General features: G+C 44.7%; 1 non-coding gene across 1 annotated transcript; it reads left to right on the top strand.

Moving 5' to 3' along the window:
* The first annotated feature begins 12,245 nt into the window (after positions 1 to 12,245).
* LOC132540072 (small nucleolar RNA SNORA70) lies at positions 12,246 to 12,377 on the top strand. Its single transcript, XR_009551340.1, has one exon. It is a non-coding gene; the product is annotated as a small nucleolar RNA SNORA70 (small nucleolar RNA).
* Positions 12,378 to 12,778: the final 401 nt, after the last annotated feature.

Raw genomic sequence — 12,778 nt, 5'->3', positions numbered from 1 at the left:
GGCCTCCCCCCTGCTGCTCCAGATTCTGAGGGTAGTAGCAATGGAGACTCAGAGTTGCACTTGCTGAGTCTCTGGGGAGTCCTCTCCTCCCTTAAGCTGTCCCCTTGTTGGTGGAGCAGACTGGAGGTGGTGTCTCCACTGATAAACTGCTGAACTGTTAGCAGTCACTTAATCTCTCCTTAGGCCCCTCTCTCCTCTCTGTCACCAGCCACGCGTGTTTGTACTCACCAGTGATTTAGTGGGTTCCTGTGGTCATTCTAGTCCTGTCTTGTTTCGGTCCGGGTGGTCTCCTTTGGTATTCCTAGTTGATCTTGGAGAGGAGAGGAGTGGAGAGGAGAAGAGAGGAGAGAAAGCCATCTGCTAGCAGCTTGTAGCTCCGCCTCCAGAAGTTGAACCCCAGATCTTCTTCTTGTAAGAATGCTCTTTTGCAAGGACCGGCGTAAGGATCCTGGTTCGAGCCCCCAGCTCCCCACCTGCAGGGGAGTCACTTCACAGGTGGTGAAGCAGGTCTGCAGGTGTCTGTCTTTCTCTCCCCCTCTCTGTCTTCCCCTCCTCTCTCCATTTCTCTCTGTCCTGTCCAACAGCAAATGACAACAATAATAACCGCAACAAGGCTACAACAGCAAGGACAACAAAAGGGGAAAAAATGGCCTCCAGGAGCGGTGGATTCATGGTGCAGGCACTGAGCCCCAGCAGTAACCCTGGAGGCAAAAAAAAAAAAAAAAAAAGACTGCTCTTTCTCCCTCATGCAGGTTTAATTAATATACCATCTCACTCAGTGCTTCCCAGTGATGGCAAATTGACACCTATGTCCCCTCAACATCCTTCAGAGAAAAGTCTGCTCTCTAACAGTTTTGTTTTGCTTGTTGGTGTTACCAGAGTGCTGGTCATCTCTGGCTTGTGGTGGTGCTTGGTATTGAACCTTTGACCAAGGAGCCTCAAGCATTCAAAAACCTTTTTGAATGGCTCGAAGTGCAAGGACCGGAATAAGGGTCCTGGTTCAACCCCCGGATCCCTACCTGCAGGGGGGTTACTTCACAAGCGGTGAAGCAGGTCTGCAGGTGTCTATCTTTCCCTTCTCTCTCGATTTCTCTGTCCTATTCAGCAATAACAACAACAAGGGCAACAAGATGGAAAAAATGGCTTCCAGGAGGAGCAGTGGATTCGTTGCATAGGCACTGAGTCCCATCAATAACCCTGAAGGCAAAAACAAAAAACAAAACAAAAAACCACCCTCTTTGAACAACCATTATACCAGCTTCCCTGTCCCTTCTAATAGTTTTAGCCCAACCCAAGTCTCATTGCCACACTGGTTGTGGAACTGGGTGGGGGCCAAGGGCTACAATCAGCATTCCCCAAGCCAAACCTCAGAGAGGTGTTGTTAACAGGAAGGGAAAGACTATGGACAACCGAAACACCAAGTGCCCACTCTACCCATCTTCCTGTGGTATAGGATCCCACTTTTCCCCAGAAGTGTGCCCTACCCACCTTTCAGTGGTCTGAGGCTGGGGGTTGTTAGGCATAGGTGAGAGAAAAGATGGACAGAGCAGAGAAGACGCAGACTGATCTGAGAGAAAGAACAGAGTGAGTTGCATGTTCTAGCACATTCTCAGCCCACTTGTTGCCGTCTTCTCACTGGCTTTTGGACTCCAAGGCATCGTCCTCTTTCTGGGGAGGACAAAATTATAGGCAACTAGTAAGTGTTCAGTTAATAAAAGATACTATGGGGAGTCGGGCGGTAGCACAGTGGGTTAAGTGCCCATGGAGCAAAGCGCAAGAATCGGCGTAAGGATCCTGGTTTGAGCCACCGGCTCCCCACCTGCAGGGGAGTCACTTCACAAGCAGTGAAGCAGGTCTGCAGGTGTCTAACTTTCTCTCCCCGCTCTGTCTTCCCTTCCTCTCTCCATTTCTCTCTGTCCTGTCCAACAATGACGACATCAATAACAACAACAATAAAACAACAAGGGCAACAAAAGGGAATAAATAAATAAATAAATAAATAACAGTGTCCCTGTTATTGTTATTAACACCTTACACTAGCACACATATCTGTTACTATCAATTAATCCATATGCATGCAATGTTACTAACTAAAGTCAACGGCGTATTCATATTTCCTTCATTTGTTAGACTTGCTTATTTTATATAATTTTAATTTTTTATTGCCACCAAGGTTACTGCTGGGGTTCAGTGCCAGCACTATGAATCCACTGCTCCCAGTGGCCACTTTTCTCCTTTTCTTTTATACATGATAGGACAGAGAGAGATTGTGAGGGGATGGGGGAGAGAGAGAGAGAGAAAGCTATTCACCTGTAGACCTGCTTCACAGTGAAGCAACCCCCTACAGCAGGGGAGCCACACTTAACTGGGTGCACCACCACTGGCCACTTATTTACTTGTTTATTAACGTGGGAGAGATAGCAAACAACCAGAGGGTCACTCTGTTACATGCAATGTCAAGGATTGAACTCAGGATATTGGGTGGAGGAGACAGCATTATGTTTATACAGAAAGACTCTCATGGTTGAGGCTCCAAGGTCCCTGACTTAATCCCCTGCACCACCATAAGCCAGAGCTGAGCAGTAATCTGGTATAATAATAATAATAATAATAATAATAATAATAATAATAATAACCTTGTGCTTATAAATCCAAAGCTCTAGCCACTGCACCACCTCTGAGGCCCCTATTTTCTTCATTTTTATCTCATCCTTTCTCTGTCCTGATACCTTAATTGGTTCTATCTGGAATATCACTTTATGAGGTATTTTGTTTTAGACAATTATTATTTTATTTTATTTTATTTTATTTATTTGATAGAACAGAGAGAAGTTGAGAGGGAAGAGGAGATAGAGGGAAAGTCAGAGAGACACCTGCAATCCTGCTTCACCACACATGTTTGAGGTGACCATGATGGTTTTGAGGAGCACAGTCAGTGTTCTGCAGGATGGCAAGCTATTGACATTGTCTGCTTCATTCTCATGTTTAGACTGGAATGATGGCTCACTGGGAGGAGGACACAGCTGTGCAATGATATTGTTATATTAGATTGAAAATCAGTGCTAGGGGGCCAGGGCTGTAGCTCAGTGGTAAAGTAAATGCTTTTCATGTTTGAGGCCCTGGGTTCAATGCCAGGCAACCTTGTCACTGCCACCACCAAAATTGTTTATTTTGTCAACCCGATTTCTAACCGTTGATATTGGCTGAGGTGTATTTGTCAAGTTTCTCCAAAAAAAAATTTTTTTTTGCCTCCAGGGTTATTGCTGGGGCTCAGTGCCTGCACCATGAATCCACTGCTCCTGGAAGCCTTTCTCTCCCCCCCTTTTGTTGCCATTGTTGTTGTAGCCTTGTTGTGGTTATTATTGTTGTTGTTGATGTTGTTCGTTGTTGGATAGAACACAGAGAAATTGAGAGAGGAGGATGAGAAGACAGAGAGAGGGAGAGAAAGATAGACACCTGCAGACCTGCTTCACCACCTGTGAAGCAACTTCCCTGCAGGTGGGAAGCCAGGGGCTTGAACCGGGATTCTTACACCAGTCCTTGCGCTTTGCACCACGTGCACTTAACCAACTGCGCTACCACCTGACCCCCAAGTTTCTCCAAAAAAAAAAAGCCTATCCCTCCCTTCCTCCCTCCTATTCAGGCTGTACACTTTATAAAGAACTCACAACATGCAACTCACACTTAAGAGCTTTGATTATGCCTCTCCTCCTCCTCCCCAGTGGTTAATCTGCAGACTTTATTGAGAGTTCTTCTGAATATGAGATGTGCATCTTCTTCATTTGTTAACATACCCAATCACTTAGATCAATAAGGACTTGTGTATATTTATTTTGTTACTTTGGTTTATAATTATAACCTCATCATTCATTTTGTTGTTCTTTAGGACATTGGTGTTTTTTTTAAAGCTGTATTTATTTATTTATTTATTTATTTATTTTTACTATTTTGTTTATTTATGTTGGATAGAGACAGAGAAATTGAGAGGGGAGGGAGGGAGATTGACACCTGCTGCACTGTTTCACCATTTGTGAAGCTTCCCTTTGTAGGTGGGGGCAAAGGGCATGAACCTGGGTCCTAGTGAACTGTATCATGCTGCTCTATTGGGTATGCCAGCCCTCTGTTTATTTTTATGAGAGGGGAGGGGACAGCATTACTCAGCTCTGATTTACTGTGGTCCTGGGGACTGAATATGGCCTCCAACAATGGAAGCCCTGTGCTCTAGTGCCTTGAGCTATCCTTCTGACTCACTTGGAAATTTGTTGATGGCCCAAGCATTTTCAAGATTGACATCACAATCTGTGTGTTTAGCCTAAATTGGATGTAGAGCAGCTTTGTAGCAGGAAATCAGCCTGAAGGAAATGAAGAGACCTCATATATCCCAAGAGCCAGGTGGGGGGAGGTAGGGGAGGTTGATAGGTTTAGCTATAAAGCCACACTCACCATTATCCATTATCCATTGTTCCTCATCCAAACCAGCCATATTGAGTCCCCAGGGCTTGAGTATTGCTGGCTAACCACTAGGTCGCTACAATCCAGTGGAAGCAGACACATAAACAGGTCGGTCTGGCACGGAGTTATGTAAGCTGTGCTATCACAGGTGTGTCATTTGTGTTAGGTCTTATAGTAGATGAAGATGAGATGCCCCTGGGGAGGATTTGTCCTTTGGGGAGAAAGACAGACTCAGCAAAGTCACTGACAAGGCAGACAAAGCATCAACATGGAGCTTGAGGTTGCAGAGAACAGAACAGATGGAAAGGTTGTCAGGTGGCCTTCAGCTACGAGGTCACAAGTAAGAGAAAGCCAGACTGGAAAGTGCGTTTATAAGATTCACTTCAGCTGTGATTAACAGAGAACCTCCTGCAATAAGGAAAAGACACCAGAATTATTTTGTCATGTAAACAGGTCCATGTCAGGCCTTAAGACAGCCCCCCTCCATCCTCCATTGCTGATACTATGGTCTATTTACATAATCATTGTTTTGCCTGAGACCCACCCTGCCTGCAGGGTATTAATTAATCCCACCAGTTAAAACCTTTGCAACAGTTGCTATGGAAGCTTTCTACCTTCCCACTCTTTCCTTTTCTCCACCCCCTTTCCTAGCCATTTCCTTTTCTGACTTGCCACTTCTGGTTCAAAATATATAAAAAGGTTGTCTCTGATCAATAAAGACACATTGCATTCCCGCTCCACCAGGAGTTCCTGGTCTCTCTCCTGCGTCACTGAGTAAGCAGCAGCCCAGGTTGGCTCTGGTCGAGTTCTCTCCAACCCAGAGAGCATGTGCCTGGGAAGAAACACCCTCATGCTAGCCTGGCAGGTCCAGAGGTAGAAAGAAGTTAAAGGTAGTTCTTACTGAGTGACTGGGTTTCCTCCCTGAAACCCAGTCAATAGATAAACTTATCAATAATAAACGAGGAACTTTCCTCCTTTTTTTTTTCTTTATTGGGGGGATTAATGGTTTACAGTTGACAGTAAAATACAGTAGTTTGTACGTGAGTAACATTTCTCAGTTTTCCACATAACAATTCAACTCCCTCTAGGTCCTCCTCTGCCATCCTGTTCCAGGACCTGAACCCTCCCCAGCCCCATCCCAGAGTCTTTGACTTTGGTGCAATACACCAACTCCAGTCTTTCCCCTGGGTTTTCCCTTCTGTGCTTATTTTTCAACTTCTGTTGAGATCATTCCATATTCATTCTTCTCTTTCTGACTTTTCTCACTTCACATGATTCTTTCAGAGGAGCTTACCAATACTGGTATTCCAGGCATAATGGGTTGTAGTAATGAGTGGGTTTGTCAACCACGTTTAGATAGTTTAATGTCACTTTTACATCATTTAAAACACTTAATATTTTAAGAGGCTGGCGGTAGCTCAGCAGGTTGAGCGTACATGGCGCTAAGCACAAGAACTGGCATAAGGGTCCTGGATTGAGCCCCCAGCTCCCCACCTGCAGGGGAGTCGCTTCACAAGTGGTGAAGCAGCTCTGCAGGTGTCTCTCTTTCTCTCCCCCTCTCTGTCTTCCCCTCCTCTCATTTCTCTCCTATCCAACAACAACAACATCAATAATAATAATAATAATAACAACAATAATGATAAACGATAAGGGCAACAAAAAGGAAAAAATAGCCTCCGGGAGCAGAGGATTCATAGTGCCGGCACCGAGCCCCAGTGATAACCCTGGAGACAATATATATATATATATTCAGTAGTATGGTGCAAATTGTTCTGTAATAAAAATAAAGCAAGGGAGCTTTATTTTAAAATAAAGTAGCAGTAGCGCAGCAGGTTAAGCGAAGGTGGCGCAAAGCGTAAGGACTGGTGTAAGGATCCCGGTTCTAGTCCCTGGCTCCCCACCTGTAGGGGAGTCACTTCACAGGTAGTGAAGCAGGTCTGCAGGTGTCTATCTTTCTCTCCTCCTCTCTGTCTTTCCCTCCTCTCTCCATTTCTCTCTGTTCTATCCAACAAGGACATCATCAACAACAACAACAACGATAACTACAACAATAAGGGCAACAAAAGGGAATAAAATAAATTAATAAATAAATATTTAAAAAAATAAAGCAAGTAAATGGTATCATGGCCGGTAAGTACAAATCTATACAAGAGAAGCTGTAGTATAGTGTATATCAACACTGGAGTGAGGCTGACATTGAGAGGTGATGTGACACGAGATGCTTCAATGACAGTGGCACACCTGATTGAGCACACACATTACAGTGGGTAAGGACCCAAATTCAAGCCCTTATCCCCACATGCAGGGGGGAATCTTTACAAGTGGTGAAGCAGTCCTGAGATCTCTCTATCTCTGTATCCCCTTCCTTCTTGATTTCTGTATTTGTCCAGTTAGAGAGAGATGAAATGTTTGAAGCTGAGTCACTGCACTTCCATTTTCCATGGCCAAAGTTCTCAGATATCCTATAATACTGGTTCATTAAGAGAGCTGGTCAGAATTCTCAAGGATTGATAATTAAGCAGGTAACTAAATGAGGATTCGCTGTTATTAGTCGGAGACTCCATTAGACTCATCACACCTACTCTCTTTGTTTGATTCTGTGCTACCACATACCACTTCTTTTTTTAGATCATCTCATGATCTGGAAAGGCTGCTAGAGTTCCAGCCATTACTTCCATATTCCAAGCAGATGGGAGGATAAAGGAGGAGGGACCAAATGAAACAATCCCCTGAAAATTCAACCCAGTTCTTATAAGAGTGCTTCCATGCATTCAGCTGAGACCTACTTGTTTGGATACACCAGCTTCTTAGGAGACTGGAAAATAAAGTCCTTTAGATGGCAAATCACAAGTCCAAGAGAGGAATGGGGGAGAATGAAACTGGGAAAGCAACCTGGAGCATCTGTCACAATGAGATTCCCCCAAAAGAGCTTGGGGAAGCCACAGAAGCAAGCTGAACACTGGGCAGAGGCCAGGGGCTTCTAGAAAGTGGGTAAGAGAAATGGCCAGTGGAGGCACCTGCTGCCACACACCACCAGTAATCTACTTCCCCAGACAGCTCATCTTCCCACCCCTAGCTCAGGTTCAAAATCCCAGACAGCTGTACCCAATCGGTCAATCTGGGTCACATGACTGTTAAGGGGGTAGAGAAGAGAGAGGATGATTGTTCCTTTCTCTGGTAGAAAGTTGACTCAGAGCCTTTAGGTCTATGATTGTTCAACAATTTGTTTGGCTTTGTATGTTAACTCTCTTTTCAGCCACCAGGTTCCAGATGCTAGCAGGATGCGACCAGACTTTCCTGGACAGACAACCCCACCAATGTGTCTTGGAGCTCCTCTTCCCCAGAGCCCTTCCCCACTAGGGAAAGAGAGAGACAGGCTGGGTGTATGGATCGACCTGTCAATGCCCATGTTCAGCGGGGAAGCAATTACAGAAGCCAGACCTTCCACCTTCTGCACCTCATAATGACCCTGGGTCCATGCTCCCAAGGTTGCAGACATGGGTTAGCCGTCATCTCGACAACTATCCGTCTACATTGGTACATATTTGTCCCCTTTTTCTTCCAGGTCCAATCTGCTCTTCCCCTCCAGGCCACACATAACCCTATTACTACATCCAAATATCTCTCACCTTTTTGTCCCTTCTCTCTGGGTGCTGATGGAGCTGGAGTTCAGAGCCGTCTTATCTTCTTCCTCCTATCACTTCTCCCCCACTGGGAGTATGAAGCAAAGTTTTTTGGGGGGGGTCCAGAAGGTAGGAGTTCTTGATTCTGTAATTGCTTCTCTGCTGAATGTGGACATTGGCAAGTTGATCCATACCCCCAGCCTGTTTCTGCCTTTCCCTAGTGGGGTAGGGGTCTGGAGAGGTGGGAGGGTTTCAGGACACATTGGTGAGGTCGTCTGCTCAAGGAAGTCTGGATCACCCTATATTGGAAAAAAAAAAAAACAAAAAAGAAAAAGGAGGAGGAGGAGCGAGAGGAGGAGAAGCAGGATCTAGAGGAGAAGGATAGGGAGAGCCTATCAGGACAGATGAAATTGTATAGGCATGAATCCTTGGTGCCAAAAAAGAATGGGAACAGGGGAGAAAAAAATTGGAAACAAATAAAACACTGACATTTAAAACAAAGCACTAATTTAATCCAGCACAAAGAAATACGTTCTGTGTGTCTATTAATTCTGTACCTACTGTGTGCTGCTTCTGCTGGGACTCAAGGATGGTGACTTCACTTTTAAAGTTTTTTTTTTTTTTTAATTTACTTTTGTGGGCAAGAGGCCAGAACACTAAACTGGCCTATGTGGTACTGAGGATCAAAATTAGGGCCCTGTGCATGTAAGAAATGCATGTTTGGGGCTGGCTGGTGGCATATCCAGTTAAGTGCACATAGTACTATGCACAAGGGCCCAGGCTTGAGCTCCTGGTCCCCACCTGCAGAAAGGGTTACTTCATGAGTGGTGAAGCAGGACTGCATGTGTCTCTGTCTTTCTCCCTCTCTATCTCCTCCTCCCCCCTTCTCAATTTCTCTCTGTTCTATCAAATAAAACAAACAGAAAGGAATAAAAATGGCCACTGGGACCTGTGGATTCGTAATGCTGGCATCAAGTCCTAGTGATAACCTTACAAGCAAAAAAGAAAAAAAAAAAAAAAAAGGAATCCACTCTTTTCACTGAACCATCTTCCAGGTCGCCATGGCTACAATTTTTGAGCATCTACTAGATACCAGGCATATGAACTCATATTCACTTCTCATCCTATTCATGTTCAATGTTATTATCTTATTCTATTCATGAGAAAGTTGAGGCTCAAGATGTTCAAAGACTACCCAAGGTCATACATTTTTTTTTTTTTTACCAGAGCACTGCTCAGCTCTAGTTTATAGTGGTGCAGGGGCTTGAACCTGGTACTTTGAAGCCTCAGGCTTGAGAGTCTGGTTGTATAACCATTATGCTATCTATCCCCACCCCACCAAGGTCACATTTTTACCCCCCTGCCTTAGCCACTCTTATCTGCTGTGGTGTTCACTTAACTCTTTCTTTTTTAAAATTTATTATTTATTTATTTATTCCCTTTTGTTGCCCTTGATATTTTATTGTAGTTATTATTGCTGTTTTTATTGGTGTCGTCGTTGTTGGATAGGACAGAGAAATGGAGAGAGGAGGGGAAGAGAGAGAGGGGGAGAGAAAGAGAGACACCTGCAGACCTGCTTCACTGCCTGTGAAGTGACTCCACTGCAGGTGGGGAGCTGGGGGCTCGAACCAGGATCCTTACTCTGGTCTTTGCGCTTTGCACCACACACACTTAACCCACTGCGCTACCACCCGACTCCCCACTTACCTCTTTCTAAACCAAAACAACCCAGAAGCCAGCAATTATGTCATCGGACATGCTGTCACTTTAAATCACAATTGGTCTTCACATCTGCCTTTTCTGCTCTTTCTCTGAGATGTCATTTATCCTTCAGCTGGAGCTATTTTCCCTTTTCAGCTTCTCTCCAGGGTGTTTTTTTTTCTTTCTTGCGTTGCATTTAGCTGTGACGGTGATAAAGTCCTTTTCTTTAAAGTTATCTAGCCAGAGCAAGGGTAGTTTATAACCTTCACCAGATAATTAATGTGTGTGACAACCCACAGGCACAGCACATGCCTCAGCAGCGGGGTGGGGAGGGGACTGCCAGCGACTGAGCTCGACATAAATTACAGGGAGCGGCCTGCACCCACTCCCTGGAAAACACTCTGCAGATGGCGTCTCATTGTTCTCCCTGTGGCGTCCTTGTCAACAGTATTGTCACCTCATGTGGTCACCCTAGAGGGAGGCTGAGGCCTGGCCTGGTAATTGATTCACTTAGGCTTCAGCAAAAGAACTCTGGGAAACTCAGGAGTCCTGGAAAGAACCCAGCTCCAAATGGGGGTTGCCTCATACTGAGTTCATCATCCACACAGTTTTTCTTTTCTTTTAATTTTTTTTTCTTATTATGGATGGAGACAGAGAAATTGAGAGGGGAGGAGAAGGGAGAGAGGCAGAGAGGCAGAGAGACACCTGCAGCCCTGCTTCACCACTCATAAAGCTCCCCCCCGCCCCCGCAGGTGGGGACCAGGGGCTTGAACCTGGGTCCTTGAGCACTGTAATGTGTGCACTTAACCAGGTGCGCCACGGCCTGGCCCTTCTTCTTCTTCTTCTTCTTTTTTTTTTTTTTTTTAAGACTCTCATGCCTGAGGCTTTTTAAAAAAATATTTATTTATTTATTCCCCTTTGTTGCCCTTGTTGTTTTATTGTTGTAGTTATTATTGCTGTTGTTATTGGTGTCATTGTTGTTGGATAGGACAGAAAGAAATGGAGAGAGGAGGGAAAGAGAGGGGGAGAGAAAGACAGACACCTGCAGACCAGCTTCACTGCCTGTGAAGCAAGTCCCCTGCAGGTGAGGAGCTGGGCTCAAACTGGGATCCTTACACTTTGCGCCACGTGCGCTTAACCTGCTGTGCTACCGCCTGGCTCACACAGTTTTGCATACACAGACCTGGAGAGGAGACGAGGAGGTGACTCACTCAATTCGAGAGCACACATTACCATGTTTTAACCCTCAGCCACCAAATGGGAGTGCCTGCAGGGGACAAACTTCACAAGAAATGGTGCTACAGTGTCTTTCTTTCTGACTCTCTCTGACATCCTTTACCTAAAACAAAATAAATAAATAAATATGTCGTTTTGCCGGGCTGGTTCAACAAACTAATCTAATCTAATCTAATCTAATCTAATCAAAACCCAATTCTGTCCTCCATCTCTCTCCTCAGGCGGAAGAGTCAGGAACAAAGGAAATACGTATGATAGGGGGCGGGGAGAAGAAAGAAGCGCAAACCAGCAATGACTAAACCAAATGTGTGTGGGGGGACCTAACCAATATCCCGGAGGCAGGGGGGTGCCCAGCCAACAGTGGACGTGCAAAAAGAACACATAGCAGCAACACAAGCGAACCCGATGTGATGATAAAAACAGAAGGCTTCACAAGCAGAATCCAGAAGCAGACCAACATAAACAGGGGGCTGACAAAGTTGAAACTATTGTATTTACTGTTGAATGTAAAGCATTAATTCCCCAATAAAGAAATAAATTATTTTTAAAAAATAATAAATACTACTTATTTAAAATATCTAAGAATAAATATAAGTATATCCTATACATATAATGTCTTAATATTATATCAAGTATACTTAAACTTTAATTTAGCTAGGAATACTGTTATCCAAAAATCTTATGTTTATAGAGAATTAGGCTTTTGGATTAGCTTGTTAAATAGAAGTGGTTATTGGATATTTCTCTTATAGACATTTTCTTCTATCTGTAAAAAAAAAAAAAAAGAATGTTAGCACCAGAGGCATGTGGTAAATTGATCCAGGGAAGAACCAGCTAAGAGTAGGACCCAGTATTTGTTGAATGACTGAATGAAGACTCCTATGGCAACTCATTTTTTCCTGTGACTATGCACACAAAGATAGCCTCCTCCTCCTTTTATTTGATAGGACAGAGAGAGATTGAGAGGGGGAGAGAGAAACAGAGAGACTCAGACTCCTGCAGACCTGCTTACTGCTTGTGAAGCTTCCCTACTGCATATGGGGACTGCGCACTTGAACCTAAGTCTTTGCACATGGTAGGATGTGCATTCAATCAGATGTACCACAGCCTGGCCCCAGGTAACCTTCTGAGTTAAGTTTCGGCTTTCTCAAACTGTCTGTGCCTTACAGCAACCTGTCCCCCACACAGTAGACCAGCACTTGTCTGATGGGAGATAGGCGAAGTATATGTTGCCTGCAGTAAATTATGTCGACTGTGACATTCTCCCCACAGCCTGGTGTACAGTGGCTACAAATAGCAGCCTCCTTGGTAGTGTCCGCAGCCTGTTGCTTGTATAGGTTGCCCTAAAGGACCTTGGAAAGAGTCCTCCCCAGAGGACATTCAATTCATACCTGACCTGTGGTCCCCATCTTGGGCTCCAGGCAGGTTTTCAAGGAAGACTACAAGAAGAAGTCTAGGAGTGCCTGGAATACAGCAGTCACTGGCTAGGTTGTATTGGGGGGAGTCTGGACCAGGTTTGTTCCCCCATGATGAAAGGTTTGTCACATAATCACAATAAAGAACTGAGAAGAAAGCATGATTTTCCGAAATTTTAGACTTTACTCAGGAAAACTGTGAACATCCATATGTTGATGTACATAAGGGTCGAGACACACACACACACACACACACACACACACACATACACACACACAGACAGGCTGGGTAGTGGTGCACCTGGCTGAGCACACATTTTACAACGTGCAAGGACGGAGGTTCAAGCCCAC

Source organism: Erinaceus europaeus, chromosome 8, assembly GCF_950295315.1.
Source record: "Erinaceus europaeus chromosome 8, mEriEur2.1, whole genome shotgun sequence".
Classification (NCBI taxonomy): Eukaryota; Metazoa; Chordata; class Mammalia; order Eulipotyphla; family Erinaceidae; genus Erinaceus; species Erinaceus europaeus.
This window is presented reverse-complemented; position numbering and strand designations above follow the sequence as displayed.